The 10,832-nt window shown below is 43.8% G+C and overlaps 1 long non-coding RNA gene across 1 annotated transcript; it reads left to right on the plus strand.

Moving 5' to 3' along the window:
* Window positions 1-231: 231 nt before the first annotated feature.
* LOC121004816 lies at window positions 232-10,380 on the plus strand. Its single transcript, XR_005779832.1, has 3 exons — window positions 232-506; window positions 3,642-3,646; window positions 10,369-10,380. It is a non-coding gene; the product is annotated as an uncharacterized LOC121004816 (long non-coding RNA).
* The last annotated feature ends 452 nt before the right edge of the window (window positions 10,381-10,832 follow it).

Genomic DNA, 10,832 nt, shown 5'->3' on the forward strand with positions numbered 1-10,832 from the left:
GAAAAACAACAAGTTCTAGATGAGATGCATCAAAATGATATTTTACTATTGAATATGCAAATCATGCTCGTTTTGCAGAGAGTGTGTGAACCAGCTTCACATTTTTGAGCATTTTTGAACATTCTGCTACATCCCCGACAGTGTAAGGGTTAATATCTTCTGCCGAAAGAAGAACTAAAACAGAGGAGGATGAAATATCCACTAGTTTAATTAGTGGGGGCAAGTTTAATTAAGGACTAATTGCCCTATTGTCTGGCCAATCTAATCAGATAGAGCAAACAGTTTGTCCTTCATTGTGAAGACTGACAAGATGGCGGCTGTGAAACTCTAGGGGGTAAAGCACTGGTTTCTGACAATACCCAGCAGGCCAATCAAAATGGGAGTTGTAGTTTTACAACAAGATGCATACCTCCTCGGCAGAGCAATAGAACCTGCATATGGTTGTTATCAGGGCACCAAAAACAGGAAGATGCTTCCCTGACAACACGCCCGATTCTTAATAGACTGTTAGACATGTAAGAGCGGTCACTTTGGTGGGTGTCACCACCACCACCACCACTGGTCTGGATGGCCAAACCTCATCCCGGTTTATCCTACTCGGTGGCCACATGTCCCCTACTAGAGGTTTACCAAACAGTAGATACACCCATATTCTAAGCCGGGGATGCTCAACCTGCGGCCCTCCAGCTGTTGCAAAACTACAACTCCCAGCATACCCGGTCAGCCCACAGCTATTGTGCTACAGCAGGGCATGGTGGGAGTTGTAATTTTACAACAGCTGGAGGGCCGCAGGTTGAGCATCCCTGTTCTAAGCTAAGTCCTCCTGCAGCTTCGCAGTTTGGCTAACAATTGCCTAAACCTGTTTCTCATGAATGTATGCTGACTGAACAGGAAGGGACAGTTTCTTCCCAATAATTGCCTGCTCCTCATTTCCGTGCAATGATCGCCTCCACTGTATGGGGATGAGCGATGGCTTTTGCCCGTTCATCAGATGATTGGCAGCACCTTTACATGGACCTGTAAGCGAGAACAAGTGTTCGTGGTAACGCCCTTCCCAATAATCGGCCCGACAATTGGTCAGTGTAAAACCCGCCTTTTATATTTCAACATTTTCCAAAGATTTCCTCCCTTAATATTAAGGGCCCATGCACACTACTGTATTTATGTTCTGCATTTTTTGCGGATCGGATGCGGAACCATTCATTTCAATGGGGCCGCAAAAAATGAGGATAACACACGGCATGCTGTCTGCATCTATATGTCTGTTACTCCGACCTGCGGAAAAGGATAGGACATTTCTATAGATTAAAAAAAAATATGACAGCATGTACACAGCCAGTATCCATGTTTTACAGATCCACGGTTTGCGGACGGTCATGTGCATGAGGCCTAAAAAATATTTACTGTAAGCTGGTGTGTCTACAAGAGAATCAAAAAGTTTCAAATATATTTCACAGGGATCATTGATCCGCAAAGAGTATGGTTATATAGGAAAAGAAGCCGATCCAAGATCCGAGCTGCAACCACGGCTCAGCTTCCGCATGTACGGCCATAAGCACCAAATATTATAAGGGTCAGCGCAGCCACCAGTTTTAGACCATTTACCTGAAACTAAATAGGAAAGTTTTACTTTTTGGGTTTAGGTTTTTTATTTATCCCCCACCCACCCATTTATATTTAAATTTTTTCAATCATTCTAATCCATAGAACTTTTTTTTTATCACTTTGATTTATTACATTGGGTTTTTGTGCTGTATACCTTTGGATTTGTTGCTGCATGATCAACACAAATGCAATTTTATGTCACTAAATGACTCTGTAAACGTAAAATCATTATCAGAAATCACATGAATAATATTACAGATCACAGCCCGCCTGGTTATGGTATTATGTTTTTGTTTTCAGCTTTGACTAATGTACTGGATTGGCCAATGAAATCCACTTCCTATTTGGTCGCACTTTTGCCTTTTTTTTTAATTACAATTCCAGTTATGATTTTACACTTCTGCAGAGAATATTTCACTTTTTTTGTGTCCTGTGTTCGCAGACAACAGTGCTTTAATTTTCTGTAATTTATTACTTAATTTCTTTTTTTTTTACAGAAATCACAAACTATTAAATGTTCCTGTTCGTTACACTAGGTGATCTTCTAGACCAGTGATGCTCAGTTGTATTATTTCTTAATGAAGACCCCAATTGTCAAAGAATATCTTTGATTTGTAACTGCTTAAATAACAATTCCATAATTGAATGGGCAGTAACTGGTTCCCGTTGGCGGTGGAAATATGAAAAAAAAAATACAGCAGGGCATTCAGACAAAGGGGTTATCAAACTTGGACCTGATTAATGTAAAAAATTAAAATTAGACATCGTACAGTAATTGACAATCCCTTTCTAACAAAGCTAGAACCAGCCCTGTACCTCACATGGGTCCAGAGATCTCAGCTATCACTGATTCAATTGCTCTGCTAGATTCTGTTCAGCCTGAAAGCTCAGGGGCGTGCTCTTTCTGCTGTTGCTCTTTCCCTGTAACTGCAACAGAACATTTGGCTGGTGAAAGCTAAAGATTTAAACTGAGCGTGTGCGACCACCTCAGTGAGACTGACAAAAAAATCAGGAAAATATCAAACAGCAGGTGGCGCTGTACAGATACATTTTATTGAATAGCTCACTAGCTATTTGAAATTCTTAATTACATGCAATTACAAAAGTATTCAGATCCAGGAGCTGGCTTGAAAAATGTAGAATTTGTGTTTGGGGCACAACACCTTTAGTATGGCCATGTGTAAAGCATAAACATATGAAGGTGAGTATGGTTGCATAGACTTCTATGGGTGCCTTATTATGGTTCCTCACCACTCAAAAACTTTTTACAGACCATATCACAGCAGACTTCCCAGACTGCCTTGCTGTATTTTATAACACTTCCTAAACATATCAGGAGCACATATATTATTGAATTGTTATTTAAGCGATAGCCCGATGTTCTGATATCAGTGTTAAACTTCATGAACCCAAGTATAAAAAAAAGAACAAATTCTGAAAACATTGTAAGATCTGAATTTTGACCTTGCCCAAAGGCTTATTGCGTGGCCTCCAGCCTGACTCATTGTCCTAGGACTTGCCTGCCCACCTCAGTCTAGAGTCTCTATCACATTTGTCCTTTGCATTTCAATGATCGTGTTTATTTTCTAAAATGTGGCATCGTTCTGGCATCGTTGTAAATTCATAAAAGTAAATTTATTTTTGTTATCAAAAGTGTATAATAAAAAATGGTGGGAAATGATTCCTGTGTAAAAGGCAAATATTATATGTATGAGGATGTGCACTTACCTGTCAGTCACCGAGGCAGTCTCTAGGGGGACAATAAGCCCATCCTAGTCCCATATGGACAATGGTGTCCATATCACATTAAGCTTATCATGCAGATACCCAGATGTTTGCATCAGTCTGTCATCATGCAAACAACACTAAGAGTCCATAGTCCTATACAAAAAGAGAACAAAGGTAAATCACGTTGAGAGTGGAGAACACATATCAGTAGGACCTTCCACTGTACCGGGTGACACCACCATTTTCTCCACAGAAGCCTGCAGATTCCGACATTTCAACCACTGGCTCTATGGACCTGTTGCTTGGAGGCTGCGTAAACTTCTACTGCAGTGCCTGACAGGGGCTGGTTCCAATACTATAACTGTACTGTCACTGTTAAGAGTTGTATGCCTGTGTGATCATTGCATGACCCTCTACATAAAGTACACAATGAAGGTTACTGCTTTCTTCAGTTCATTTTGCTTGTCATTGAGAAACCCTTTAAATGGGTTGGGCAATCTCACCCAGTGATGGGATGTCCCTAGTATAGGCCACCAGTGTCAGATAGATGCAGGTTCCACCTTTGCAGGTGCCAAAGCGAAGAAGAGCGCATGCGCGGCATGCTCTCCATTCACTTCTACGGGAGTTCTGAAATGAGCACAGAAGTTCCGGAGTTCCAGAAAGAGCCTAGCCGGCACTCAACTATTTTCGACACTTGCATGGAAGTGTATGGAGGGTGGACGCCCTTGTGCAGTGTGCCTTTCACTTCAGAGGCCCAGTTGTAGAAATAGGTGTGGGTCCTAGAGGTGGGTCCTGTACCTATCTGACAATGGTGACATATCCTAACGATATGCCAACAATGTGTGAGATGGGCCAACCCCTTTAAGTCAAGAAATTATGTAGATCATAGACCCCATACACCTTGCCGACTCCCCCATACACTGCACACTCTGCTCGGCCGAGCTTGTGTGTGTTTGCAATAGGAAGGGAGAAGAAATCCAATGACAGGAACCTCTGAAACAGACATATCTCCCAGGAGAACAAAAGGATTGGGCCTTGAAATTGAGTGCACTCAAGGAACTTCCCATGCACATAGAATTTTAGCCGGTTCGGCCTAAAACAGTGGGTTTAACAGACTAATGTATGTGAAGGCCTTTATACCACCATTACAGATAACCATCTGTAAAGCGTCCATACACCTACAGCAGTTTTCAGCCATTTCCCAGGTCTTGCATGTATATTGTAAATGGTGAAAAGGGGAACAAGGGGTGTTTGACAACCTCCTGTAGGAAAAAAGGTTTAGGAATGTCAAAGTACTGCAACCCCAATCTTTCTTTCTGCGCCCATGGAGAAGTCAGGACACCCACATACACATCAGATAGTCGGCCAGTATAGTCAACTGTTAATATCTTTTCCTATTGTATCAGCTCTGTGGAACCAAAGGCTTATTACCACTAAAAGTCACAAATTTAAAGGTATTGTCCAATTACAACAACTTACCCCTATTCAGGACTGGGGCCCGTGTTCTCCCATTTGAATGGAGCTGTGGACACACCTGCGCGATGGTGATCCATTCAACTCTACGGGGCTGCCAGTCATGAAGACGAGGGCCCATGTTCTCCTGTTTGAATGGAGCTGTGGACACACTTGCATGGCGGCGATCCATTCAACACTATGGGGCTGCTGATCACAAGAACAGGGGGCCAATGTTCTCCCATTTGAATGGCGCTGTGGACACACCTGTGTGGTGGTGATCCATCAAGCTCTATGGGGATGCTGATCAAGAAGAACAGGGCCTGTGCTCTCCCATTTGAATGGAGGGTGGACACACCTGCTCGGTGGGGATCCATTCAACTCTATGAGGCTATGGAGATAGCCGAGCACTTGCACTCCGCTAGAATGGAGTGGTGGGCACCTATGCATGTCAGACACTCTATTCATATCGGAGAACACCGCCTCTGTTCTTGTGATCTTTTTTAATAGATTTAATTTTTTTTCCTTTTGTCAACTTTACAAAACACAAACAATAAAGTTTGAAACAAACAAAATGAGAATGACAATTACATTCAGCTACATTACCTGACAGTCAAGAGAAAGGCGTTATGTAACATCTAGATGATTGTGGAAACAGTACGTTCCACCTTCATCTCATAATCCTAGTGATCCTGGATATAACTGGTCACCATCACAGACTGTCAGACATTCACACACCACATTCACGCGGGCAGCGACCTGGAGACACCAGAGTTATGTCTCTGAATTATTCTAATACCAAGCTGGCACTCAACCAGAGACCCCAGATCTTTTCAAACCTGTCTGGTGTACCCCTGGCTTCAAAGGTCAATTTATACATAGGTAGAGTTGGATTGATAAGTTGAGTCCAATGGGATAAGGAGGGACTCTTTGGAGGCTTCCAATTTTGCCGGATAGACTTCCTAGCATAGAATAGTAATAATCTATAAAGGATTTTAGTATATTTAGTAGGAATAGTGTCGTTGACAAGGCCCAGTAGACTAACTTCTGGGGATACAACTGCTGGGAGACCCAATTTGGAATTGAGATAGCTGTGCACGTTTTCCCAAAAGTCTGCAATAACTGGACATTCCCAAATCATGTGCATCAACGTTCCCCTGTCACTGCCACATCTGGTGCAGATATCTGATGAGAGTTTATGTATGCGAGCCAGACGCACAGGAGTCAAATATACTCTGTGTATCCATTTAGCCTGTATCAGCTGATCCCGCGCACAAATCACTGATGATCTCCATGTAGAGGCCTATTCCCTCTCCTGCCTCGGGTCTAGAGTTGTGATATTATCTTTCCATTTGGCGAAAGCTTTAGATATAGGCAAAGGTTGATATGATATTAGTATCCCATAGAAGGCAGAGACCATTTTACCATGATCTGCGCGTTTGGCAATTTTCTCTACCTCTCCATATTCTAGCCGCAGAGGGCCCACCCCGAATTGGGACACACATGCATGCCTCAGTTGGAAAAACCTAAAGTTCCATGCGTTAATCACCCCTACCATAAGAGAGGTAAGGTACTTCACTGGGTATTTGTCTGCCCTATAGACCAGATTTGTCATGGCCTCATAGGATCCCATCAGAGCCGCCTCTAGTACCACAGCTGGGTTACTTGGATCTGCCTTAATCCACCAAGCAGCGTAATTTAATTGTGTGTGCTATATAATACAGGTATACAGTCAGGTCCATAAATATTGGGACATCGACACAATTCTAACATTTTTGGCTCTTTACACCACCACAATGGATTTGAAATTAAATGAATAAGATGTGCTTTACCTGCAGACTGTCAGCTTTAATTTGAGGGCATTTACATCCAAATCAGGTGAATGGTGCAGGAATTGCAACAGTTTGCATATGTGCCTCCCACTTGTTAAGGAACCAAAAGTAATGGGACAGAATAATAATCATAAATCAAACTTTCACTTTTTAATACTTGGTTGCAAATCCTTTGCAGTCAATTACAGCCTGAAGTCTGGAACGCATAGACATCACCAGACACTGGGTTTCATTTCATCCCTGGTGATGCTCTGCCAGGCCTCTACTGCAACTGTCTTCAGTTTCTGCTTGTTCTTGGGGCATTTTCCCTTCAGTTTTGTCTTCAGCAAGTGAAATGCATGCTCAATCGGATTCAGGTCCGGTGATTGACTTGGCCATTGCATAACATTCCACTTCTTTCCCTTAAAAAACTCTTTGGTTGCTTTTGCAGTATGCTTTGGGTCATTGTCCATCTGCACTGTGAAGCGCCGTCCAATGAGTTCTGAAGCATTTGGCTGAATATGAGCAGATAATATTGCCCGAAACACTTCAGAATTCATCCTGCTGCTTTTGTCAGCAGTCACATCATCAATAAATACAAGAGAACCAGTTCAATTGTCAGCCATACATGCCCACGCCATGACACTACCACCACCATGCTTCACTGATGAGGTGGTATGCTTAGGATCATGAGCAGTTCCTTTCCTTCTCCATACTCTTCTCTTCCCATCACTCTGGTACAAGTTGATCTTGGTCTCATCTGTCCATAGGATGTTGTTCCAGAAATGTGAAGGCTTTTTTAGATGTTGTTTGGCAAACTCTAATCTGGCCTTTCTGTTTTTGAGGCTCACCAATAGTTTACATCTTGTGGTGAACCCTCTGTATTCACTCTGGTGAAGTCTTCTCTTGATTGTTGACTTTGACACACATACACCTACCTCCTGGAGAGTGTTCTTGATCTGGCCAACTGTTGTGAAGGGTGTTTTCTTCTCCAGGGGAAGAATTCTTCGGTCATCCACCACAGTTGTTTTCGTGGTCTTCCGGGTCTTTTCGTGTTGCTGAGCTCACCGGTGCGTTCCTTCTTTTTAAGAATGTTCCAAACAGTTGTTTTGGCCACGCCTAATGTTTTTGCTATGTCTCTGATGTTTTTGTTTTGTTTTTTCAGCCTAATGATGGCTTGCTTCACTGATAGTGACAGCTCTTTGGATCTCATCTTGAGAGTTGACAGCAACAGATTCCAAATGCAAATAGCACACTGGAAATGAACTCTGGACCTTTTATCTGCTCATTGCAATTGGGATAATGAGGGAATAACACACACCTGGCCATGGAACAGCTGAGAAGCCAATTGTCCCATTACTTTTGGTCCCTTAACAAGTAGGCGACACATATGCAAACAGTTGTAATTCCTGCACCGTTCACCTGATTTGGATGTAAATACCCTCAAATTAAAGCTGACAGTCTGCAGTTAAAGCACATTTCATTTCAAATCCATTGTGGTGGTGTATAGAGCCAAAAATGTTAGAATTGTGTCGATGTCCCAATATTTATGGACCTGACTGTAGGTCCGGGAGAGCCAAACCGCCCATCCCATAAGGGGCCCGGAGCGTTTCCCTAGCAATGCAGGGTACCGATCGACTCCACAGAAAGGGAGTTAATAAGCAGTCGAGTGCTTGGAAATGAGACTTCGGCAGTACCATGGGGGCTGCCCTATAAAGATAAAGGAGCTTAGGGAGGATAACCATTTTGAAAATATTGATTCGTCTGATGAGGGACAAGGGTAAATTCTCCTAGGCTTTAAGTTTTTGCGAGACGTAGCTCACCACTGGAGCCATATTAAGTGTAGGGAACTGGGTGACATCCTTATGAATAACTACTCTCAGGTACTGTATGTGAATTTATCTACTATCTGCAGTGACGAGTGAAATGAGATAGACCTTGCGTTTACTTTATCCACCAGGTATAATATTGATTTACCCCAATTAACCTTTAATCCGGAGTATGAACCATACTCGTTGACCACCTCTAGTAGAGCCTCGAGCGAGGGGCCCACATCCCTCAAGTAAATTAACATATCGTCCACATATAGCGACATTTTCTCAGTGATGCCAGCAATGTCCCATCCTTGTATTCTCGCACTTCCCACTATATGCGCAGACAAAGGTTCCATCACCAGAGCAAACAGGAGGGGTGACAATGGACACCCCTGTCTAGGACCCCTTCCCAATGAGAATGAATTGGAGAGATACCCATTTACTTTCACCCGAGCCATCGGCTGCAGGTAGAGCAAATGTAACCATTTGAGGAAGTTCTGAGGGATCCCCATTTTCTTTAGTACTTCCCACTAGTGATAAGCGGCAGGGGCAATATTCGAATACGTCATATTTCGCAATTGAAAAATTAGCGGTAAAAATTAGCATTAAGAAAATTCGCAATTAACACTACTCCTAAAGTCAAAGATATTGCAGCCTTCTCATTGGCCCACAAGCTAGAAGCAGGGAGGGATCATGTGTACTGATTTAAAAAAAATCTCAAATATTCAAAATTACAAATATACCGTATTTTTCGCTTCATAAGACGCACCCCCCCCCCCCCCCAAAATGGGGGAAAAATGCCCCTGCGTCTTATGGGGCGAATGCTGACATTTTTACATTGCTGGCTGCGATGTATGCGAGAGCGGGGAGGGACTGGGAGGAGGAGCTGGGGGCCGGCAATTGCGGCGGGGCGGTGCAGTCACTGTAGTCCGGCCCCGCCACTCCAGTGCTGCACTATACAAATATAAAATGTCTCATTCAATTAAAAGTGATTACACATGCCCCCCCCCCCCCCCCCCCCACTCCTAATATTACCGTACATCCTAACAGCTTCTGTAGAATGCAGGCAGGGCGGCAGCGTAACTCCCTGATGTCACGTGCCTGCGACGCCTACTTTGGTATCCGTATTTATCACTGAAATAGGCCTATAAGAGCTGCATTGGTCCGCGGCTTTCCAGCTTTGAAAATTACCACTATAGTGGCTTCATTAAAGGACGCAGGTAACGACCCCTGTTCCAGAGCGTATGTAAATAGCTTACTCAGTCTTTGACTGGCTTCCTCGATCTGGAATTTATACCACCCGAATGGAAAGCCAGCTGGACCTGAGGTTTTCCCCTGCGCCATAGATAGAATAGCCGTTTGGATTTCTATTGGAGTATTGGGGGCGTCCAATATTTGTCTCTCCGACTGAGTTAAGGAAGGAAGAGGAGTATCCTCAAGAAACCGTTTTAGCTCCTCCAATGGTCTCGCCATTTTAGAGGATAGAGAGTAGAGTAGTAATTGACAAATTGCTTGCATATAGCTTAAGGGGTAGTAACCAGCCCACCCAATTCATTTCTGATTGCTGCTACCACTGTCTGTGGGGTCTCTGTCCTTGCCAAGTACGCTAAGGCTTTACTGCTCCTGTTGCCCTCGGAAAAGATGGACTGCTTCTGTGCTAATACCCGTTTCTGCGTGTACTCCGTCAGGTGTAAAGTGTATAACCTCAGAACTGCAAGCCATGTTGCCTCATGTTCTGCTGTGGGGTCTACCGTGTAAGCCTCTTCTGCACTTGCCAACTTCTCCTCCAGCTTTTTATGTGTGGAGAGTAGTTCAGCCCTATGCGTCACTATCGCTGCTATCAGTATTCCCCTCATAACTGCCTTGCATGTGTCTCATTCTGTCAACGGATTAGAGGAACCTGTGTTAGTTTCCCAGAATTCCGATAATCCCTCCCTGCATTTTTGTGCCATGGGAAGCACCATTAGCCAAGTAGGGTTTAGGTGCCAGTTGGTAAGTGGTCAGCTTAGTGGCTGTATAAGGGTAATTTGAAGTGGGGTATGGTCAGATATGCCCCGGGGTAGATACTCAGCTGCCCTCACCCATGCAAGTCCTGCCTGATTGGCAAACGCAAGGTCTATACGTGATAGTGAGTGTACAGAGCAAGAGTGACATGAGAATTGTCTGGTATCAGGATGTAGCCTCCTCCATATCTCCGTGAGATGGTGCGCCTGTGCCCAATGAAGCAATGCTAGGTTATGTCTAGGTGACGGGTTTAGCCTATCCAGTTGTTTATCCAATGTGGCATTGAAATCACCCAGGGGGGAAAGTGGGGCTGGCGGGAGTACAGCTACCCGAGCCATAATTTGGTCTAACACCTCCCTATCGAAAGGTGGGGGGACATATATCCCAGCAATCAAAACATCACAGCCTCTAATAGCAG

This window comes from Bufo bufo, chromosome 6 (assembly GCF_905171765.1).
Source record: "Bufo bufo chromosome 6, aBufBuf1.1, whole genome shotgun sequence".
Lineage (NCBI taxonomy): Eukaryota > Metazoa > Chordata > Amphibia > Anura > Bufonidae > Bufo > Bufo bufo.